Raw genomic sequence first — 24,596 nt, 5'->3', positions numbered from 1 at the left:
AATGTTGGCGTGGGCTCTTCACCTAGAGATTATTCCTTGTTTTAATTTTCCCCAAGCTAGAGCTGTAAAAGAAACAGAAAGAAAAAGTAGAAAATGAAGTGTGAATTCCCATGTCTGATTTCTGCCACCCTTTTTTTGTCTTTATGGAATCTCAATGCCCTTCTGAATAAATGCCATTTCTCCTCAAACTGCTCTCTGCCTCTCATTAAGATGTTAATAGTTAGAAATTCTCTTTCAGCAAATAGATATATTTCTGTAAAAGCGAGCAATATTACAGGGTTAAGACTCAATTAAGCTCCAGTGCTAGTGGTGACTGCATTATGTGACAAAAGAAAAGTGGACTGCAAGCCCTGAATATAATTCATATGATCCCATCTTGTATTTAAGGATGGCCACCTAGTTTGTAGTTTTTCTGAAGGATTCTAATATTATAAAAGCCTTAGTTTGTCTGTCTGTCTGTAATGCTTTATTTGCACTCTGACTGGTTGTCTAAAACAACCAGAGTGCTCCAACAGCATTCCGGACAGACGGCAGCACGGTGAAGTGCCACCATGATGGAAGGGATGGAGGGGATGGAGCAGGGGGGCCGAGGACAGCACTGCTGGCCTCCCCGCCTCCCCTGCCCCCCACCCCTGCAGCAGAATGTGGGGGAAGCAGGCCCAGCCCCGAAGCAGCAGGGGGCAGGGGGGCAGATGAGGTCCTCTGGCCCCGTCTGCCCTCCCGCACAATCATTCTTGGCAGAGAATTTGCTAGTAAAGTAAATATATCATGACACTGCAATTGGACATTGAAATGCTTCTATCTCAAATGTCCCCACCCAAATAAAATTTAGTCAAGTGCCATATGGTAGAATAGACTGGAGTGTGTGTCAGTGTATGAAGAGAGAAGATCATCAAGGAAAAACAATAATACTACAAGGAGTTGTAAGGGTTGATGCACAGTAGAGTTTTATTGGGCCTTTCTTCCTAAACATTTCAGCAACAAAAAAAAAGAATGTTTTATTTGGTTTGAAATTTTTCATGTTTCTGATTTCAGCCCCCACTGCCAGAAGAGGCCAGTAGGGAATGAGTACCACATCCTGATCACACGTAGCATAGCTTCCTAATGTGTCACATGTTTGTTAGGGTAGGAAGATGCTAGGGATAAATGGGTCCCAAGGTCTTTTCTTTTGGCAAACTACTGCAGTTCTAGAACACGGGAACATATTAACATTCTAGTTGCGAAGATTCTATCAACAAAGGAGCAAGACTGAAGTCATTCTAAGCTCCCGGAGAGACTGGCAAACACTTGGTATGATAGGGACGGAAGGAAACAGTCTCACAAAGCTAGGTATGAATTCTTCATAGTCATGTGCACTGCAGGATACTGGATCACGTATTCTTCCTAATATCTTATGCTGACTGAGAGCTGTCATGTTTTGAGGTTCTTCCTAAGCCAGCAGTGCAGTACCATTAACCAGTTTCCCATGAATGTGAAAACTGACAGAAGGATATCTAGAAGGGAACCCTTTTCTATCAAAGGCTAAGGGGCCAGTCAGCCCAGATCTGAAGCACAGGCCCTTTAAAAATAAGTGCTTGTGCCTACCAAAAGGGAGTAGCTAAGAAGGGGTCAGATGGCTTCCTATTGAACCCATGATTCTTATTAATACTGAGAAGCAAAGCAAGAAAAAAAAAAGAGGAGATGCAAGCCATTTTTTAAGGGCATATCAGCACTGCCTCTGGGACTACCCTGAGAGAGCTCCCTTGAAGCATAACCTGCCTATATGCTCCCACTCCACACACACCAATACCCAAAAATGAGGCAACACAGCCACCTGAAAGAGCAGCTCACAGGGATGCATTCAAGGATGCTAGAGATGGCTTCATTTCTTCATGCAAGGGATTTGGTGTGCATGGAGCAGGAGCAAGTGGATGGCTTGTGTTTCAAGGCAGTACTTCTGAATACGGTACAAAGTTGGTGCATGCATGCCCTAGGAGGACTGGGAATATGTTGCCATGAGCCAAGAGGCTCTGGCTTATATAAAAAGTTAGCTGTTAGATTTGTATTGAACTGCTATATTTTAGCATTTGCTGAAGATTGTTGGTTCTATCAATAAACGGTGCCTCAAAGAAAAGGCCTGAAGTGATTCTGCATGTGGTGTTAATTCTTCATGGGCAGAGGAGACAGGCCAGAAGCACTAAACAGCTGGTCTGTGCGAGCATCCTACAAGGCTGTTCATTGCAAGAGCTACAGTTTTAGAAGGAAAAGAAGAGATCCAAGAAAATATCTCCGGGCATAGTGATTTGGTTCTAATCCAAACCTTTAAAATGCACCTACCACTTGAGCATTAGGAGAATGCACTTTCTTATATCAAAGACCCTGGGCTTAAAATGTTTTTGTTGTTTGTTGCTTTTAATGCTCAGATAATATTTCTTTTCCCTTAAATTCATGAAGATGCATTCACAGCATGGTAAACTCAGTACTATCAGCAGTGTTTAGTAACACTGGGGCTTCAAGCAGCTCTTGGAAGTATGCCACCTACTAGCCTTCACCATGTCTCAAACACAGTACTGCTCTGAAATGTAGCTTTGTTTGTGTAGGCAACTGAGGGGCTTGAAAAAGAAAACAGTAACAGGATAAGCCTAAAATCATGCACCACCAAGACTTGGACAAAAGAACAATTTGAAATGTACTTAACTGAAGTTAATGGCTATGATTTTCTTCAGGACATTAGGGAGTTGAAGGTGTGGAAATCTAGAAGCTAACAGTGATGACTTGATCATATGTACCCTGAATCAAAGGGACAAGGGGGGTCACCCACCCACAGGGCTCTGCCACCCTCATTTCTTATTTTCTAGTTAACTACATGCATAGTATAGTAATAATGGAAACTTCCTGTATGCCAGCCATCCTGCTTGCCTGCCCAGGTGCCTACCATCCCATAAGAACAAGCTCTAGGTATCCTTGGCCTTTCAGTACAAGTAACCAATTAAGAATCTATAAGGGTAGCTTTGACTAAGTAAGCAACTATCATTTAGGAACTGGACTCAGACCCACCAATTCATTTCTTACAGACTACCAGACAGCTGCAAGAGGATAGTGGTTTTCTGTCATTACTAATGTGGGCTAAGGTCAACTGGGTAGTTAATGAGGGAGAGCATCACTCATTTCTGGCACAACTTATTTGACTCCAGGGGTTAAACTAGGAGTACATTGGATTTGGAACTTTGTGCTTTGAATTCATCCCCTACATCATCTTAACCCTGGGTTGCTGTATCATTTTCCCAGCTCTACCCCAGATTCACTTGAAGAAACCCCTATCTGTTGCTGTATTGACAAATGAGGGAACACATACCCAAAAAGACTAACCGACTAAAAATCAAAGATTTCTTGCTGTCTTTGGAAATATTTTCTGTGCAACTCAAGCAGCCCTTATATATCATCTGGAACTGCCATTGTTTCAAGTTGGCATAAAATCAAGAACCTTACCAATAACAAGCGTTGAAGATCCTGTGGTATGTTTCAGAGGAGAAGGCAGGCTAATCCTATTGTCCTGAGCAATTTTTGTAACCTAATTCTGCCATCCCATTTTGATGTATTCTTCTTCTTTCCTTTCTGTCTTAACTATCTTTGGGTTTTGCATAACAGTAACTTTAGTACAGCATAATATCAACACTCTCCCTCTTGTACAGTGCACTAATTGTGGGGGTATTCCCTTGCTGAATATGTACCAATCCATGAAGACTAAAAAAGTGAAAAATACATTTATGGAACTGGAATGAGAGAGGAGTAAGAGGAGTAGTTAGATACATGAGAAAAAGCTAAGTGGATGGAACAAGAAAAAAGGACAGGATTGGGGAAATGAATGGGTGAACTGGTTCACATTAAATAAGAACCTTTGCCCCAAAATCACACTGAGACATACTTCAAACTAGCTTGAATTCTGCCAACTTTAGGAGTAACTGGAAGTTGTCACTGCCATTCAGTAGCCTAAAATGGGTTTGGGGGTCTCAGGCTAGCTCCTAAAGAACAGGTATCACATCACAATGTACTATCACATTGGCCAGTGATGAACCGCTGTTCTATCTCAGAGAGGTCACAGAACAAATGGATGTAAACTCCCCTCTTTCCTACAATGGTAAAGTCCTTTTGTCAAAAGTGAATATCTCCTATGCTGAGAAATCAACTACTTACATTAGTGTTAAATGCAATGGTTTTTTAAACAGTATATTTAAGTTACACTTGGTTACATTTTGGCTTGTTGACTTTTACAGTATCATGTTAAATACTTTTGTTTTAATTAAGCTAATAGCTGAGCTGTGAGGCTGGGTATTATTTTTTACTTCATTGATTTTATTGTTATGGAAAAAAGTATTCCAAAGAGCTTAGCATAGGCTCAATGAACTGAACTGGACAGCCAACTCAGCACCTTAGGAACCAAACCTATTGCCACCTGCTGTTAATACTGAGCAGATAGGCTCTGATTTTCAGAACTGTTAAATACTCACAACTTCAGATTAAGTCAACTGAAACTTCAAGTGTTTAGTATGTCTGAAAATTAAGTCCATATGCTCTGATCCTACAGTCCATGGATAATACTGACAAACCTTCTACTGACTTCAAAGGGAGGTTTTTTTGTGTGCACAAGACACAACTGGGCCTATAGTTTCCAATTCAAAGGCAGTTTGTGCGACAGTTCTATGAACTGTCCTCTAGTTGGATGGAAGGTAAATAATGCTGGTGGTCATAGTTTCATAGTTGGTAGGGTCGGAAGGGACCTAAGCAGGTCATCAAGTCCGACCCCTTGCCATGGCAGGAAAGGATGCTGGGGTCAAACGACCCCAGCAAGGTGATTATCTAGCCTCCTTTTGAAGACCCCCAGGGTAGGAGCGAGCACCACTTCCCTTGGAAGTTGGCTCCAGATCCTAGCCACTCTAACTGTGAAGTAGTGTTTCCTGATGTCTAACCTGAATCAACTCTCAGTCAACTTATAGGCGTTATTCCTTGTCACTCCAGGTAGTGCTCAGGGGAACAGGGGCTCTCCCATTGCCTGCTGGTCTCTCTTGGCCAGTTTATAGATGGCCACCAGATCCCCTCTCAGCCTTCTCTTGTGGAGGCTAAACAGGTTCAGGTCTCATAGCCTCTCCTCGTAGGGCCTGCCCTGCTGCCCCCTGATCATGCGAGTGGCCCTCCTCTGGACCCTCTCCATGTTGTCCACATCCCTCCTGAAGTGCGGCACCCAGAACTGGAGTGATATAGGCCAGGTGTGAATCATAAAGCTTTTTGTGCCATAATCAAGGAGTAAAACAATGGCTTATATAGCTTCAAAATTATAATATATGATAAAGCAAAATATTGTAATTATTTGTATTTAGTTTTGCAACTTACTGAGAATAAAAAGAAATGTGGGTTACAAGACTACAATTATTAGAGGCATGCACAGATTTCTACAAGAGGGAAGGCTGAAAAAGACTAGGGATTAGTTTGAGAAAGAGAAAAATATGAATAACCCATGGGGCCCATGTCCCACCTTTGTCTGTTCAGCCCCCATAATTTTCTGTCCAGCTTCCCCCTCCCTCCCCACTGGGAAGGGGCTGGCACTGCCCCTGCTTATGATACACTTCAGTAACTTCCCAGGTATTGAGGTGAGGCTAATTGGTTCATAATTCCCTGGGTCCTCCTTTTTGCTTTTTTAAAGAGGGCACTACATTGGCCCTTTTCCAGACCTCTGGTACTCACCCATCTCCCATAACTTCATTGCCAAGTCTTCTGAGATCTCCTCTGCCAGTTTCCTTAGTATCCTGGGACAAAGTTCATCAGGTCCTGCTGACCTGAATTCATTACAACCCTTCAAAAGCTCTCTGAAGGTCTCTTTTGTTATCTTACCCCTCAGTTTGTCCCCTAACTTATCCACTTAATCCTTATTAGGTGTCTGGTTGCAGCTTATCTTTTTTGTGAAGACTGAGACAGAGCAGCTGTTGAATAGCTCTGCCTTCTTTGCACCATCTGTTAAGAGTTGCCCTTGGCTATTCAACAGTGGGCCCACAGCTTCCTTGATCTTTCTTTTCTGACCAACATACTTATATAACCTTTTCTTTTGTCTTTAACCTCTGTTGCCAGGTGCAGCTCATGTTTTACCTTTGCCTTCTGGATTTTGTCCCTGCAGGTTCTTGCTCTTTTCTAGTGTGCCCCCTTTATGATCTATTTTTCCATTGCCTGTATGCTTTCCTTTGCATTTCAGACATCCTAGAAGCACCTTGTGCAGCAATATTCATTTGTTACCATTTTTCTTCTGCTTCCATTATGTTGGAATAATTTCCTGGGCTTCCAGTACTGTGCCCTTTAGAAGCTTCCAGCCCTCCTGGCTGCCTTTATCCTTCAGTCTGTTTTCCCATGGCACCATATCTATTACCTCCTGGTGTCAGTTGAAATCCCATCTGTTGAAGCCCTAGTTCTGCTACTGCTAGTTATATTTCATTGTAATATGGTAGTGTTTTTATTTGTACTTCACTACTGTCTATATTCTCTGGTCAGGGCCCCAGTCTGCTAATCAGTTTTTAGGAATAAAGGCCAAACATCTTCACCAAAATTTACCTGATAGAAATTTGTTTACCAAATTCATTTGCTAAGTTTTGATACTTCCCCAATGGAAAAAGTTTTGAGAAAACAGTTTAACTTAAATGTGCAGACAAGTGAACACCCTTTTTCATCCTTTCATCAAAACGTCTCTTCTCTTTTGTTCAGGGAATTAATCAGAGTTCAAGAGAACAGGGTTTTTTGTCAAATCAGCATATTAAAATACTAGCAGCACCTCACTAAATTCTAAACACTAGGGGCAGGGATGGATTGCTACTGCTGATTTTGATACAGTATTTCATCTGTTCTTGTGGAGAGGGGTCATGGGCTAGTAGCTGAATCCTAAAGCTGAGAGTCAGGACATCTCAAGTCTATTGCCAGTGACGCAATGAACTTCCTGTGTAACCTGCATGAAGCAGAGCTTTTCTGCCTCAGGTTCCTTCTCAAAGAATAGTAATACTTTGGTAATGTTTCTGAAAGCCACTCTGAGATCCCTAAATAGATGGGGCCAGCCAACTGTAAGCATCACCCAAGATATTGTTGCCATCTTACTCTGAGGTTCAGAGATTTGTTTTCAGAACCAATCATGCCTGATGACAGAGGTAGTCAGTTTCATGGCTCGGTCCACCCATTCTGTCAGCTGCTGATCCCAGGGGATACATATAATCATCACATTTATCATGACGGCAATGGCAATAATGATACCATGCACACTAATGAAAGCTAAGTGCACATGTCACTTTCTAGGATGTTTGGCGCTTGGGCAGCGTCGCCTGCCAGCTGTCTTTGTCCACAGTGCAGCCTGTAATTTAGTTAACAAAACAAGCCATTTTGAAGATCAATCATTATACTGGCTGTCTTTATCCATTCATTTTTGCTGCCTGTTATAAATGCAGCAGGTTGCATAGAGGGGATCTGGTAAGGTGGAAATGATGAAAAAACAAGTTTAAAAAATAGGGACCTCTCCTCCCATGTAATCTGTTTATCCACTGCTTCTTACTGCCATGTTGTAACATTTGCCTCTTTTTGTGTGTGAACCACTACTCCCCCTCAAAAGCCCCAATTAAACTAAAATACCTTTGAGATGTATTTTATAGGTCTTACTTTCACAGCTGCCTTTGCACTTTTAAGCTCCTGTCAGTAGTATAAAAAATTAAGAAATGCTTAGTGTGGTATCTGTGGCCTGACCAGACATACCACTAGAAAGCTATTTTTATGATACACCCAGTCTGCGTTTTCAGAGCCCCGATTTGACTCAGCAGCTGAACCTTTGGAGCTGAACTGCAGAATTTGATTGCTATGAAGAAGCAATGTTACACTTTGCTGATGTGTCAAGTCCTGTTGCAGAGAAAGTTAGGGAAGGAGAACAAAATCTGTAACAGATTCAACCTTTTCACTACTAAGGGAGAATGTGCATTGTGCTCCCTGATTGAACAGCAGTGGAAGCAACACTCATAGTACAAGAGCATTACAATGCAGAACTGCAATTTGGATCAGAATTCCCTCCAAGCTATGGTCCACATCCTCAAGTCCTGACTTACTTTTGATTCAGTCCTTAGGTGACTCATGCCACTGCTAAGTTATCCTCCTTATAGCACAGTGTCCAATTGGACTGCTATTGTCCCTCTGCAAATCAAACAGGCTTTATCTCTTTGAGTACTGTAGCCATGGACATTATAACGAGGAAGTAGGAGGGAGGTTCTGTTTTGCCCTGAAGGGCTTCAGATTGGTAGTGTAAGAGCCTTAATTAATGGTTGGAGATGCTACTTAGGCTCACCCTTGTCATGTAGTGCTGCGTACGCAGGGAATACAACATCTTTGGGTTTGTAAATGTAGCAGAATCCGATTCTAAGTACTCTCCAGCTGATTCTAAGTGTCTTGGGCCGTGACCTAATGACATGGTATGTCCTAAACTTTTCTCTTTAAAATGTTAAACTAGAGAGAAAATGAAAATTTAACTATCTCTGGTGTATGACTCAAATAAATCATGGTTCTTGACTGGAAAATGCACATTGTGGAAAAACATTATCAAGCCTGACTTTCCCTAATCTAAGTGGTGCCTCAGTATCTCATAGATATGCCATGAGGCTTAATCCATAAGTATATTATATGGGATAACCAGTGATAACCAGGAATGAAGTTATTGAGCTACTAACAAAAATATGGAACCATTCATTAAAATCAACTATTACTGTATACAGAAGAAATGGAAAATAAATGTTGTGTAGCTCCATAGAAAAGGACGATTAAAATAATTCATATCTGATATGGTATGATAGCAAGCAATTAACATCGTTTCTGTAAGAGAAAAATTCTGCCAGTCTAATCTAGTAGAATTCTTTGAATTTGCCAACTAGACAAAAGAAAAGAGGTATATGTTAGAATTTAGTTGAAGTTGAAAAAGGACATTTTTCCAGATGCCAGTTATGAACTAAGTAGCCATTGAGTGAGAGACAAAATGCTTAAGGGGATTAGAAATGGGCCAAGAGACAGAAAACAAAAGTAAGAATAAACTTACTTTTTTAGTAGGGAAAAACTAAACAGAGATGTTCTGTGCTAGGAGCACTGTCTCTCATTTCTCAGAGCTGTAGAGAAAGGGGCTGGGGGAGAAATAAGATGACAGAATTTTCAGCTGGCATATAATTATTTAGGCTGTTATTTAGGAGGAGCCTTACAAAGGAGGGCAGCACAATGGTAGATGAAATTCATTGTTGACAGATGCAAAGAAATGCAGTTATTATTCTTTAAAATGTGCATATACATGCTGCTGGGTTCTAAATTAACTGGAACCACTCAGGGAAGAAACTGGAGTGCATGCCTCTCAATCTGTCAGGGCCTAAATGTGAGACACAATATCTGACAAAGACCCAAAATGAGGGGGACAAAAAAAATCATTCATGCAGGAAACTTAAAATGCTGTCCCATTCATTTCTATATGGTAAACAGCTTTTTTCCCTGTAACTTCTTTTCCATGCTTCTGCATTTCTGATGTTAATGTTTTTCAACAATAAAATTTCAGGAGACACTGAAATCATGTGGAACGTGGGCAATCTGGGGACTAAAATGAACCCTGTCTCTTAAAATGAGGAGCATGCTATTCTAGCTAGCATGGGTGGGTAATCACTGGCAGTGAAGATGTGGCAACACATAATTCAGCACTGTCTAGCAATCAGGGTATGAACCCCTTGTCATTCAGTTGCTGTTTTTACCTTGGCTAGCTAGTTTAAAGCTAGCCTGGGCATACCTATGTGTGCCATAATCAGACCTTCATTTTAGTGACATCCATTGTGTTACTGTGGAGACAGCAGTGAAAATTTCTCCTCAAGTGTGTCAGAGACTTTAAAAAAAAAGCAAAAACACTGTTAACATGTATAAAGAATGAAATAAAAAACTGTTGAAAACATTACATGACCATTATATAAATCAATCGTACATTCTCACTGGGAATACTACATTCAGCTGTACTCGCCCTGTCTCAGAAAGTGCAATAAAAAGAAAGGAAAGATCCAGAAGACTAGCAACATTTACATAGGAGAAAAAGAGTGAAGATAGTGGGCAGCACTGGTCTGGAGAAAAGGTGAATAAAATGATAAGAATAAACACATAACTAATGGTTTAAGAACATAAATGATGGGTTCATTTCTCCCCTTTTTCATGGTACAGGACAAAGGCAGAACAACAAATATTGAAAGAAAACTTCCTCAAAAATAAGGGTACAAAATGTTTTTAATGCAATTTATAATTAATCTGTAGAGTTCAGTGCCACAAGATGATACTAAGGTCCCTTGGTAGGGTTTAAGGAAGGATCTTAAATTAATGTGGATAACAAAACACTCAGAGTTTTATTAGAGAAGACTTATTTTATAGAAGAGATATACAGCTTCATGCTTCAGACCATAACTCAACAAATAACAAATGGGAGTTAAGATCAAATCTCTCTTTAAGGAAGCTATTTTATAACTGTATACTAAAGAGTTTCAAATGATAGTGGCCACTGTCAGAGGAAGGATAATGGAGAGTTGGACCACTGGCATGATCTGCAACAGTCACTCTCAGAGCATTACAATGCAAACAGGTTTTGCCTTTGGTAATACTTTGTCAGAACGTACACGCACTGAGTAAATATTCAGCCATTTCCCCCCTCTCATTGCAAGGAAGTTGTTGCTCAGAAACTCATCCGTTGCCTTTTCCATATTGCAATGTTTCATACAACACCAGCCTCTGATGGATTGATGAGTCACAACAAGTGAAACAAAGCCATTCATAAGCCTCCTTTACTCCTGGGAAGATGCTCAAATCGCAAGCCAAATGTCTGTATTTCTCTAAGGGACCCAATCCAGACAAGGAAAAATCAGCTTAGGTTTGTGCGTGATGTAAACAATGGAGGTGGTTTTCATACTGCATTAAGTGCTCTGCAATTCTCAGAGAAGCAGAGAGTATGATCAGTCAGAGAAAAGGAGTGTGTAGGAAAGACCAAAGGCTCTGGAGTGCATTGCCAGCACCTCCATGGGTTAAATAAATAAAAGCTAGCAAGAAGGTCTAATATTCCAGGAATGAAAGCTACAAGGTTTTTCATCTAAAAAAAAATCTCAGAATTGTCTAGTGACATAATTAGTCTATAAATCATGCATGTTGTAAGGGCATCAAACTCACCTCAGCATGTGATGTAGTCTACACAGGGATGGGTCAGATTTTTCCTGATACCAAAGCAGGCCAGATTTTTCTTGATATGCACCTTGGGCAGTTGTTTGCGCATATGCAGAAGGAGCAAGTGCAAAATGTTAGCAGATCAGAATCACTGGTTGTTATATGCAACCTGAGCAGGTGTAAATATTGGCAGTGGGCCAGAGGCAGAGAATAGTCAGTCAGGGTGCAAGGAGTAAAGATGCTTGTGACTTTGTATGGGTCTCTTCCCCCTGTGACTATATTAAATTGATGGCCTAGGCATGTTGATGGTAATGCTATGCAGATGCAGGGGCATCTTTCAGGTGAGGTGTAGGACTCAGGCCCCATAAAAGGAGAAGAAGGAAAAACAAAGCAATGGGCTTTGAGAGCACTTCTTCATAATAGTAGCCTCCTTCTGTTTACCAATGACAGCCTTGCCTGTGCCAGACAATGATGCAGATGTAAGGTCAACAATAATCTGACACCCTCACATACCAGTATTCTATTGATTATCGTAAGTCATATCTCACATGCTTTGCACTTAGCCCATATGCAACCATCAGGGATGCACAATTCTGTATGCCACAGCCAAAATAAACCACCAAGCCAGTGAAGGAACTTAATGAAAAAGAGATATGAAGAAATAGTCTTTTGTTTGTCACAAAGTTCCTGCTGTCCCTCATGAACACGAAAGAGATGGGCTTATTTTTGAAAACTGATCATTTCCCTGCCTGTTTTCACCTTGGGAATGAAATATTTGGGTGGCATGTGATTGTGAGCTTTGGAGAAAGTTTACAGGACTGAATGTGGGTGAACAGGTATGAAAAAAATGATGGCATCTGGCACATCTACACCTTGTAAATAGTTGAAAGGTCAAAAATAGGTGAGCTGTCCCCCTCTCTCTCCCTCCCCTGTCTCCTCAGCTCCATACAAATAACCCTTGATTAATGTACCAAGTGAAGACATTTCACATTTACTCTTAAAGATCAAGCTGACAGCTTACCAGCTGTTTCTGTGCTATTTTTGCCATGATGGCATGAGTAATCTAAAGTGCCTTCTCACTTACTCTGCCAGCAGCACTACTGCCTGCTGTTCACTTCTCCAAGTCTTTTCCTTGACTAGGGATGTACCATATCTTTCCTTTCCCATTCACCCTGCAAGCCAGAGGTTTTGACAGCATAAGAAATACAACTAGTCAGATCTCATTTTGGAAACTCTCCTATTCTGATATGGTCCATCTTCTCTACCTCGGTACATAAATGAACAGAAGCAAAACTATCTGCATATGAGTGCTATTCAAGCCAATCTGACAGGCCAAAGTACAATTCAGTTGGTCCCCCAGACTGGGCGCTAGGGTAGGAACTTTTCACTTTGACTTTCATTTTAGTGTGCCAAGGAAGGTCTCTGCCCTTAATGTTGGGAAAGACAGCATTTCTTTCCTCATGAGGTATTGGGACACCCACAAGCTGACAGGTAGGCACAATTACCCATTTTTAGGGCTTTATTACACATTACATTTTAAGCTTCTCAAATGTTGATTGGTTAGTGTTAGATCGAGTTTAGAGTAGTCACACATTTAGCCTAAAAATCTTCTCTGACTGTCCTCTATCTGCATAGCTGTGAGTTGTCATTACAGGGCTGGTGAGCCTGGACAGGCTTCTAACCCTTCTACAGGTGGGGTGGGGTGGAGAGATGGGTTGGTGGGGACAGGAGCATGAATCTGGAATGGGGGGACTTTAATGATGGGGACGGGGTAGTAAAATGGGAGGTGGAGAGGCCATGGGTGGGAATGGTGGCTGGAGACTGGGTTGTGAAATGAAGGAAGCTAGCCACCGAAGTTACTACAGGATAAAAAATAAAAAAAGAAAACAATATAAGAAGAAATAAAAAGTGAAAAAAAAAAGTCCCATGTTTTAATGAATTGGGATTGGGTAGCCCCAGCTCATAAGGCTACTACCCCTGCCCCAGTAGGGGAGCCCCAATCTGGTCCACTACGTTGCTCCCCCCTCTCCCCTCTTAGCCCTCCTTTCTCAGACTGGTGTGTCTAGCTCTACATCAAGGAGGAATACACATCCTCATCTAGTAGCACAAGGTCAGATGAGGGGCACACTGAAGTGCTCTGGGTTAGAATACAAGGAAGTTGAGGGGAAAGGGACTTAACAGTGGGGGTCTACTACAGACCACCCAATCAAGGGCAAGAGCTAGACCGGGAATTCTTAAGTCAGCTCACGGAGGTATTTAGGTCAAAAGACGTGGTCATCGTGGGGGACCTGAACTTTCCAGACATCTGCTGGGAAGAGCAGTCAGCCAGGTCTGACCGCTCACATAGGTTCCTAGCCGAGATACAGGACCTCCATCTAACTCAGGAGGTGCACAGCCCCACCAGGGGAGACGCCTTGTTGGATCTGGTGCTGGCCACAGGTGACGACCTCATGTGGGGGCTGTGGGTGCTCGACCACCTGGGCGACAGCAATCATCGCCTGCTGGAATTCACCATCCAGTGCAAGGTGGCAAAAGCCAGCAGCAAGGCAGCAGCCCTGGACTTCAGGAGGGTGAATTTCAATCAGGTAAGAAGAATAGTTGGGGAAGTACTGAGGTTCCGGAGGGGAGGGGAGTTGGGTGTCCAAAAGGAGTGGTCACTCCTTAAGGAGACAATCCTCCATGCCCAAAGGGAGGTAATCCCAACAAGGGTCAAAGGGGGCAGGAGGGCGCAAAAGCCCCCATGGCTTATCAAAAGCATACAGGAACATCTCCTAGCTAAAAGGGAGGCATACACCCAATGGAAGGGAGGGGCCATCACCAGGGAAGACTATACCTCAGCTGCTCAGGGCTGCAGGGGGGCAGTCAGGAAGGCAAAGATGGAACTGGGACTAGCTACCCAGATTAAGGGCAACAAGAAGTCCTTTTTTAAATATATAGGGGGCAAAAAGAAGGTACCTCGTAACGTGGGGCCTCTGCAAGACATGCTAGGAAATCTGGTTGTTGACCAGATGACAAGGCTAACCTATTTAACGATTTCTTTGCCTCCATTTTCCTCAACAGGGACCAGATCAGCCCGTCCGCCAGGATACCCTCAGGCCCCGGGGGAGGCGCAACCAGGCCAAGGGTCAGTGAGGATCTAGTCAGGGAACCTCTGGAGGGACTGGACATATTTAAATCAGCAGGTCCTAACGACCTTCATCCTAGAGTGCTGAGGGAATTAGCAGAGGTCATTGCGGGACCCCTGGCAGTGCTTTACAAGCACTTGTGGTGCTCTGGTGTGGTGCCAGAGGACTGGAAAAGGGCCAATGTGGTTCCCATTTTCACAAAAGGGAGGAAGGTGGACCCAGGGAACTATAAGCCAGTTAGTCTTACCTCGATCCTGGGTAAGCTTTTTGAGAGAATTATCCTGGCGCATGTCCACGAGGGGCCAGCAGGGGAGGTTATGCTTAGGGGCAACCAACATGGGTTCATTAGAGGCAGGTCCTGTCAGACCAAACTGGTGGCCTTCTATGACCAGGTCACAAAATCCTTAGACGCAGGGGTAGCAGTGGACGTAGTCTTTCTGGACTTCAGGAAGGCCTTCGACACCGTCTCTCACCCCATTCTCATTAAAAAACTAGGGGACTGTGGCATCGACACCTACACAGTCAAATGGGTTGCTAACTGGCTGGAGGGCTGCACCTAGAGAGTGGTGGTGGATGGGTCATTTTCGACCTGGAGGGATGTGGGCAGTGGGGTCCCCCAGGGCTCCATCCTCAGACCCGCACTGTTCAACATCTTCATCAGTAATTTGAACGAGGGGGTAAAAAGCACCCTGTTCAAATTTGCTGACAACACGAAGATGTGGGGGGATGTGGGCACACTAGAAGGGAGGAATAGGCTACAATCGGACCTAGACAGGGGTGGGCGGATGAGAGCAGGATGAGTTTCAACACTGACAAGTGCAAGGTACTGCATCTGGGGGGGAAGAACCAGCAGCATACCTACAGGCTGGGGAACTCCCTTCTCATCAGTGCAGAGGCAGAAAAGGATCTTGGAGTCATTATTGATTCGAAAATGAACATGGGCCGACAGTGTGGGGACACGGTCAAGAAGGCCAACTGCACCTTGTCATGCATCCACAGATACATCTCAAGCAGGTCCAAGGAGGTGATCTTCCCCTTCTATGCGGCACTGGTCAGGCCACAGTTGGAGTACTGCGTCCAGTTCTGGGCGCTGCACTCCAGGAGGGATGTGGACAGCATTGAGAGGGTCCAGAGGAGGGCCACTCGCATGATCAGGGGGCAGCAGGGCAGGTCCTACGAGGAGAGGCTAAGGGACGTGAACCTGTTCAGCCTCCACAAGAGAAGGCTGAGGGGGGATCTAGTGGCCTGTTAAAAACTAGTCAGGGGGGACCAACAGGCATTGGAGGAGTCCCTGTTCCCCCGAGCAGTACCAGGAGTGACTAGAAATAACGGTCACAAGCTGGCAGAGGGTAGATTTAGACTAGACATCAGGAGGCGCTACTTCACAATCAGGGTGGCTAGGATCTGGAACCAACTTCCAAGCGAAGTGGTGCTGGCTCCTACCCTGGGGGTCTTTAAGAGGAGGCTAGATGAACACCTTGCTGGGGTTGTTTGACCCCAGTGCTTTTTCCTGCCATGGCAGGGGGTCGGACTTGATGATCTGTCAAGGTCTCCTCCGACCCTACAAACTATGAAACTATGAAACTATAACATGGATCAGAGATAAACCTGCCCTGGAGTGGCATAACTTTAAGGTGCCTAAAGGGTGCTTAAAACGAGTTTACATGTCTTAATATGTGGACAATCCAAGAGTTAAGAGTCTCCGAGCTGCTTAAAATTAATGTGCAGCAAAGCCCTTAGAACCCAATAACGGTTTAGTAGGGGTGCACCGATAGAGATTTTTGGGGCCGATACTGATAGCCAATTTTTAAGGAGGCATATCAGCCAATACCGATCTGATTTCCGATAGAGCTGCGTGCAGCTGGTAAATCTGTTGTGGTGGAAGGGGAAGGGGGAGGGAAGGGGCATGGTGGGGCAGATCAACACCCTCTGCAGTGAAGGAGGGAGTGGGGCTGGGGCAAGCGCTGCCCAGTTGGGGCACGGCAAGGCATGGGACAGAGCCGCAGCTTGTCCAAGGGGCATGGAGGGGCGGCGGCTCTTGCTTCTGTATGCACCCCGGGGGGGGGGCGCAGAGAGAAGGGGATGTGTGCCCTGGATCCGCATGAAGCACGGGCAGGGAAGGCTGCAGCTGTACTGGGGCTGACACTGGGGCAGCACCAGGCAGGTGGTGGTGGTGGCAGTGCTAGGAGGGGGCTCTGGGGGAGGGCTGCAGCCACACTGAAAAATCGCCATCGCCACCCCATAGCCCCCCTCCCAGTGCTGCCACCGCCTGCCTTGTGCATATCCATGGGCACACCCATCCCCCCACCATGCCCTTCTGGATGAGTGGCAGGAGCAACAGTGGGAGCTGCCAAACCAACTGCGCACAGCGGCGGTAGCCACCCCCCCTCCCTTCCCACGCCCCTGAACAAGCCATGGCTTCATCCAACACCACTCTGTGCCCTGGCTGGGCAGCGCCTGCCCCTGCCCCAGCCACAGCCCCATACCCTCCTCACCGCAGGAGCCTTGATCTGCCCTCCCACACCCTTCCCATTCTACCACAACAGACTTACCAGCTGCACACAGCTCTCCAGGCTGCTGGCTGTAATCCTTGCTGCCTATGTGCTGCACTACAACTGCATGGATGCACGGGCCATTTATCAGCCAAATTATTGGCCACATCAGGCCAATTTCCAACACAGACAATTTTTTTATATCGGCGCTGATCCGATATCGGCCCAATGTATCGGTGCACCTCTACAGTTTAGCTTTAGACACAACACTTTAGTTTTTAAACCTGTTTGTAACTCCAAGACATGGGAGATGTCCAAGCAACTGAAACAGTGAGAAAGAACAATTCTAGGCAGGATCTCCTTGCCTCTGCTGGTAGTGAATTATATCTTTTGATGAGGAGAAAGTTGAAGAATTGTTCAAAAAGCTTCTGAAATTTTAAACATGCTGGACTATTGTTTTGGGGACATACTAGTAAGCAAATTTTGCCTCAAGCTAGATGAGCATATTCACTTTGATTTCCAAATTAATCATCTTGTCAGCAAGATCTAGTCACTTAGGCTACATAAATGATCCAATTAACAAAAGGGATGGAGACTGTAACACTTTTCATTCCGTCCCCACAGAAATGTGTCAGAGAATTAAAGTAAGCCTTTTTAGTGGCCACACTTAGATCAGGAGTCAACCATAAGGCAGAATGAGAGGCTGCAGGCATATTGCATGCTATCACATAGGTCTATCTTTATGTAAGGGTTAGAAGATGTGAGCAGCCAGTTTGTGTATCAGCTCATACAAACAGAACAATCGGGCAGGCACACACTTCCACAAAATGGACACTTGTTCACTTTAATGACATATAATATGCGTGGAAATCAGGGGTAAAATGTCCACAGGGTAAATCTATCCTTCAGGCTGCAGTGTAGCATAGAAATTATCATCTGATGGGTCTAGATTTGGTTCTAAATCTTCCATATATTTAGTAGTTTAATTTGCAAAATTACCTTTGCAACTGGGGAGAAGCTAGTTAATTCCCTTCTGAGAGATACACTAGCAGTATTCTAATGCCTCAATTATGAAGGAAAGGACATGAATGGGAAAGAATTAAAGTTGGATAAGGGAGTGCAGTTCTTAGAGAGTTTAGACAGGCTACAGAGCTCTGCTCCTATACAAATAAGATGTTGAGGCGGAGTAGCCAAAATGTCTGAAGCTTCAGAGAATGCATCTTTTATGTTATTAACACAGCCATGATGATTAACACAATGAAAAAAATAGTAACTAGGATTTGAGCCAGTCCTTGTGGATATTGGTAACCCAACCTATTTTGAACCATATCATCCCAAGCCAGAAAAGGAGGGTGGAGGGGCCAGAAAAGGAAAGGAGAAAGGGAAGTAAAGGGCCAGGACTAGATTTTCTATCAAAACCAATAGCTGGAAGGACACTTAAAAAACAGAATGACACATTTACCCCATACTCCCCTGTGTATCTTGTGGGCTAACACCTGCCACGTCCCATTACATCAGCCTGATGTGAGTTAGGATAAGAGGATGTGTGCAGTGTATTTTGACAAGATTTTTTTAGGATATGTTTATGTTGCCTGTTACTTAGTATTGCCCAAGTAATTGTGGGCATACAGGTACAAGCCCCATGGGATTAGTTTGTCCTTCTGGCAAGCCATGAGGGCATGTCTTGGCGTGGGAAGCCAGGCTTCCATTGTGTTTGCCAATGCCACACAATTGCTCCTTTTGAAAGGCTACAAAAGGGGATGGAGAGAGAATGAGAAAGGATGGCAGCGCTTGCCAAATGGCATCTCCTATCACATGCTTGACATACAGTGGTCTGGATAGTCACTGGAGCTGCAGAAGTCAAAAGCTATTAGCAAAGGGACAGAAACAAGCGTCCAGTTTCCCCACCTACCCAGGTGGAGGAAAAAACAGAGCAGCTCACTGGTAAATGCTTTCAGAGAGGAAGGGATACAAAGCAGAAGGCAAATCATGGCAAAATCCAATAGCAAATCATCATTTCTTTTTATGGACGCTATTTCTCTCCTCTCTTTTAGTATCTAATCCATACAGACATCTATTCCTGGATGCACTTTACAGACAAGCCAGTATGAGCTCAGAAATCTAGGAAAGTACAGCAGATAAAAAGGACTTTTGTCTCTCTTCCTCTGTAATTATACACTGGAATAATCCTGCTAAATGGCAATGCATACCAAACAAGAAATATATTTGGGGGTCAAAATTTAAATCCTCTCTCTTCCCTGCACTCTCTGAGGCTGCTGATATGCCTGTGGAATGGTCTAACTTTGATATGAGGATTTTTTTATTGTCTTGAGCTCCTGAGAACAAACTGAATTAATTATTAGTTTTATGGCAGAGTCAAGGGACTGACCAGAAATATGGTCCCATTATACTAGACAATACACAAGCACAGAATAAGAGACAAAATGTTAGAGGAAGAGGGCATGTTACACAAACAGAATGAACAATGCCATAGAGACAGAAACAAATTAGTGCCATAGTATTGTTTCTTTTTTATTTTATTTTTAAAGGGGTTTTAGTTAAGACTAAATTATATAAACAGAAAAGACCTGAAGAGAAAAACTGAGGAGGAGGGAGCCAGAAAGAAAGGAAAAAGATAGAAAAAGATGCATGGAAGCTGAGGTTGAGGTGGAGAGTCTAAGGGAGTGCAGAAGCAGGAGGGGATTAGAGCAAATAGGCAATTGGGAAAGCCATGGGGAAAATTCATCATTTTCTCCATGCATGTAGATTCTCTGAAGACAATGGAGGTATGAAACAGAACAGAATTAAATGGCAACCTTCTCTGCATTGCGGTTGCTGCTTTATGTGACTTGTTTTTTGGAGGACACAGCTGTAATACTGCACAAAACATTTGAAAGCTCCAGCAATTTATACCCAAGATAATGGACTGGGTGCATGTGTGGCCAAGCCAGGCCATGGCATGGTGTTCATCAACTAAATGGAGAAGTGAATTCAATTTGGAACAGAATGTGTTTAAGCAATGCCAGACTAGTCATTAATTCACCACCATGAAATTAGCCTGCTCTAAAAAAAAAAAAAAAAAAGAGCTTGGAAAGTAGACTAAAGGTTGGAATTTTGGGTGCCAAAGTAATTATAACCAGATAGGAATTGGGCAAAGACACCAGGACTGACAAACCCTTGGCCATGAAAAGTGCTCAGGGATATATCAAGACAATAAGCAGTCAAGACATCAGTTCTGCCTCCTGTCCTTAAGCCAGTACCTTCAACAGTGACTTGGAAGTTAAGCCCCAGGATCTCAGAGGTATTTAAGTAGCTAATTCCTATTGATTTCTGTGGTTGTTAGGTGCTAATTGAACATCTGGGCCTAAATGCTTACAATTCAAGTATCAGCACTACTTCATGTGCGCACCTACTCTGGTTCTGGCAGTTGTTCTTTCAAGATGAACATAGCTTGTGAGATCTAAGAAGATCACAGGCTATATAGATAAGTTCCAGCTGTTTATAAGGAGAGGCAATGTGCTGGGGCCTGTGCTTTCCTGTATTCTCTTTGTTAATTCTGAAAATGCCTATGTTTAAGAAAAACATAAAAGCCATAAAAAAGTTAAGATCACACCTCTGTGACATCAGTGTGATGTCAAGTTCAGACTGACTGATTTCATGGCTGGATGAACGATGAATAGGAATTGTGGTTGGCAAATTGAGGAATTTGTTTAACAAGTGTGAAGGGAATTCCTGTTCCTGGAAAGATTCCTTTTTGAAAGCATGTGCAGCCTGAACAGAATATCTATTATGGCAGCCTAAGAAACACTCAGCAGGCCTGGGGTCTCCAGACACCCGGGGACACCTGTGCTGAGCAAGCGCTGACGGACATCATGCTGGTGATCATTCTGCTTCTTTAGGAGCCTCTCTGCCTGGCCTCACGCTGCTGTAATTACAAGTTCTTCTGAGCCCCCTTCCCAAAGCTGTGCCCTGTAGTCTTGCTTGAAAACAAATGGTGGTTCTGTTAGCCAAGGTCCTGTTCTTGTTTTACCCTTTACCTACAGAACTTGCTTTCTCTAGCTCTAGCCAGGCATAAATCAGAGCTGAAAACTTGCCAACAATGCTCTTTTAGAGTCCGTTTTCAACAGATTTTTTTTTTCTTTTCATCCTTCAGAGAGTGAGAAATGTTGGCATATTGGAAACCTGGAGATGACATCTGATTGAGTGATTGTGCTGCCTAAATTATTAAATTGGGGTAGTAGCTGCTGAATGTAAAAGGTAGACAGAGAAAAAGCTACCTATTTTCAGAGAACTTGTTAGTCTCTAAATCAGATCATCCATCTCTTTGAAGAGACAGAGACAATGGAACAAACTCTCACAGTGTATAGATGTGGAATCTTATATGTGGGAGCAAAGCAATAAAAGCTAACTGTGAACCTTAAAGACCACATTCATAAGCTGTATGTACGTGGGCATATATAAATTATTGTACTACCAGAAATATAGCCACACTGCTGTATAATGCTGCATCTGCTTCACAGCACATGGCAATCTTACACATCAGTGTAATGGCTTGATAGCAATTCAGAGGAGCGCCTCCCTCATCAGTCACATCCCGACTTCCTGCACTACATTGAATTTTCCCTGGTAACTCCTATATAACTACTGAGCAGATCAAATCCTGCTTAGAATTTGAGAACTAAGGAGATCACAGCCCAAAGACTGCAGGCTGTATTCTAGTTTAATAAAACATAATTGGGAGAAAGAAAAGGTTTATTTTTGTTCAATACAGTACATAATCAATAGAAGTGGCTTTCTAAGCAATGTTAGATAATTGCAACTGACTTGATTCTTCACAACCTCTGGCATTAAGAGACCAAAACAGATTTAAGTGAGCAGGTCTCTATGTTCTCCAATGTTGTCTTCTTCACCTTCACCCATATAGCACCAGCCCACAACAGAAACGTCTCCAAAGGAGTGTACTTCACATATTGAATTGATTTAAGGGCACTGCCCAGTGGTCCAGTGTTTTCAACCATAACCCATTAAAGATTATTCAGAGAACACACAATTTCTCCAAATCCGTGTACTTATGCATCACTAATAGCTCAGAATGTTGGTGTTCACTGACCTTCGTTCATCTTTTATGTCTTGCAGCATAAAAGCATAAGCATATGTCTTACTGACAGTCCTTGTAAATATTTGTTCACACCACCAGTATGGCTGCAGATACTATCACCATTTATAAAAATGTTTAAATTTGCAAAATATCAGAGATCATTGCTCTAGTAATTTTAGAAGGATGTGAGTTGCACAAATTGAATGCGTGTTAGGGAAATAATGCATTGTGGCAAAACTGCCGTGAGCATGGGGCTAGAAGTGGAGTGACAAGAGCACTATCCCAGTTCTATCACTGGCTGATTTTCTCACCTTGGGAAGTCCCAATCTACTCTGCCTCATTTTCTGCATTGGTTAAATAAGCAGCATGATGTTAACCAATTCACTTGCATTTCAAGGTGCTCAGATGAGAAATTCTATGATGGGACAACTATTTTTAGGTCTAGTATTATTATATTTCTCTGTATTGATTTTTCAAAATATGTTGCCCCTGAAAAATGATACCTTACCCTCATATCACCTTGATGTCCTCCTCTCCACTTGTAAAGACAACCACACACTCATGACTTCCAGAGCTCTTGGGGGTCTGGAACTTTAAAAATCATGTCCTAACTTGTGCTCTAATTAAATTTTAGTCCCTAACCACTGCTGCTGAGATTTATACGTACTCTGCAAGGTTCAGTGTTAATTAACCAGAGCTCTTTAAATTCTCTGAGCCAGGGAAGTGGGGTGTATGTGAGACACTAGGATTTCTCACTGTTGTTTGTGGGGAGATGTGATGCCTTTTGGGAAAGAGCTCAATTACAAACATGAAGCCAAACAAGTCTGAAAGAGGAGGTAGAGAACTGAAAGCAGGCATGGAAAAACCCACACAGTGTAGTATTCATAAGTAAATATGTAATTAGGCTGCATCTCTTTTCCTTGTGAAGGATTTGTACTTTGAAAGACAGACAGAAGTGTGCCAGGGTATTGCTTTGTGTTGCATCATTTTAATAACCTCGTCCTTTAAATTTTCATGGTCTCACAAGAAAAGTGGGGTAAACTGAACAGAATAATAGCAGGGCTCTCCAAGAGCTGCTGAGCAGTATGGGGGGAAACTTCTGAAGGATCCACATTGCAGTACTGAGAACTATTACAAAGTTTACATCCCCACAAACTTCCTGGACTTGCAAAGTTGGGCTGGAAAACTGATGAAGAGAAGGCTCAGCTTCTAATAAAAAATTAAGCGGTGAAATACTGTGGCCTGTGACCACTAAGCAAGATGATCCTAATGGTCCCTTCTGGCCTTATACCTATGAATAAATAATTACTGTTCTTTATTAAACATATATAGTAATCTTAGCACTATGCAAGACACCACAATACTGTTCTTATATAAAGGATGTAGAATCTAAACAGTAGATAGATCCCCTAATAATTATTAAAAAACACAGAGTCTCTTTGGCCTGTAGTATTCCAAGCATGGAGCTATTGACACAAAGCTCACCCCTGCCACTTGCTTTCCATTGAAACACACCATTGTCTCAACAATTCTATCTTTCATTTAGATGGTGTCCTTCATCCTCAGAGTCACAATGCACTGAAACGAATATTTTCTTTTGGAAGAGAAATTGCATCACCGCCGGCATGCCGGCATGCAGTACATCAGCAGCTGCGCAGAACACAATCTAACTGTAAGTAAATGTAATGTAATTGCCTGAGCAGGAATTTGGATCAGCTGCTACAGGATCATAGGGAAGTAGGGCTGGAAGGGACCTCATGAGGTCATCTAGTCTAGCCCCCTCCCCAAAACAGGATCATCCCTCACAAGTTCTCTAGGGAGCTTGTTCCAATGCTTGACCACCCTCATAGTCAGAAAGTTCTTCCTAATCACCAATCTAAATTTCTACTGCTCTATTTTGAGGCCACTGCTCCAAGCCCTGTCCCCAACAGCCACAGAAAAAGTTCATTTCCATCCTCTTTATACTCACTCTTCAGGTACTTGACAACTGTAATCAAATCCACCTATCCCTCAATATTCTAAGCAACCCATTCCTTGAGCAGGATATGAACCTGAATCTGGAAACCCCATTGAACTTCAGGCCCAACACCTTAGCCACCTGGCCATCTCAGCACCTCAGCTAAGTCTAATACCTCTTGCAAAAGGGGCCACAGAATATTTCACAACTGCTATTGGTAAATGCCTCACTTCAAAGATGGTGCCACAGTTAAAAGAAAGGTGTGCTACTGTCTCTTTGGCCAGGCCCAGGCTGCAAACTTTTGTGCCTGGCAACATAGCCCTCAAATATACCCCACAGCTTTGCACTACACCAGGCTAATCAGCAGTGGGGGAACTAACTGGCATCTTCCTTCAGCAGTGCAAATTAGCCTGCCCCATGGAGACAGGTATATACCTTCTAGTCTAGGGTGAAGTGTAGAAAGCAAAGAAACACATGACATGTTTCAGGACACTGCTGCTGAGCAGGGGATGTTTCTGCACTAGACATGGGCCCTTGAGTGTGCCTCCACTGGTGATGAGCCTGGACCTTGGAGTTTTGTCAGGGTGCAATAATGTGATTCTCCCACTCTTACACCACCATCGGTGTTATGAACATCCAAGTACTAACTGTCATGATTTCAGCAGGCCTACTTCAGTTCAGTACCGGCAATTCAGCGCTTTTGGGGCTGTGAGCAGTGAAGC

The 24,596-nt window shown here is 43.3% G+C and overlaps 1 protein-coding gene and 1 long non-coding RNA gene across 13 annotated transcripts in view; one reads left to right on the top strand and one right to left on the bottom strand.

Moving 5' to 3' along the window:
• The window catches only part of NRXN3 (neurexin 3), a 1,067,046-nt gene that overhangs the window by 219,318 nt on the left and 823,132 nt on the right, over positions 1-24,596 (bottom strand). The gene's annotated exons all lie outside the window — the stretch shown is intronic.
• The window catches only part of LOC109281017 (uncharacterized), a 63,034-nt gene that overhangs the window by 35,558 nt on the left and 2,880 nt on the right, over positions 1-24,596 (top strand). For all 4 annotated transcript variants that reach the window (XR_009460236.1, XR_002087528.2, XR_009460237.1 and 1 more), the window contains one exon: positions 23,464-23,589. This is a non-coding gene — a long non-coding RNA (uncharacterized LOC109281017). The remainder of the gene's footprint in view (positions 1-23,463; positions 23,590-24,596) is intronic.

This window comes from Alligator mississippiensis, chromosome 2, assembly GCF_030867095.1.
Source record: "Alligator mississippiensis isolate rAllMis1 chromosome 2, rAllMis1, whole genome shotgun sequence".
Classification (NCBI taxonomy): Eukaryota; Metazoa; Chordata; order Crocodylia; family Alligatoridae; genus Alligator; species Alligator mississippiensis.
This window is presented reverse-complemented; position numbering and strand designations above follow the sequence as displayed.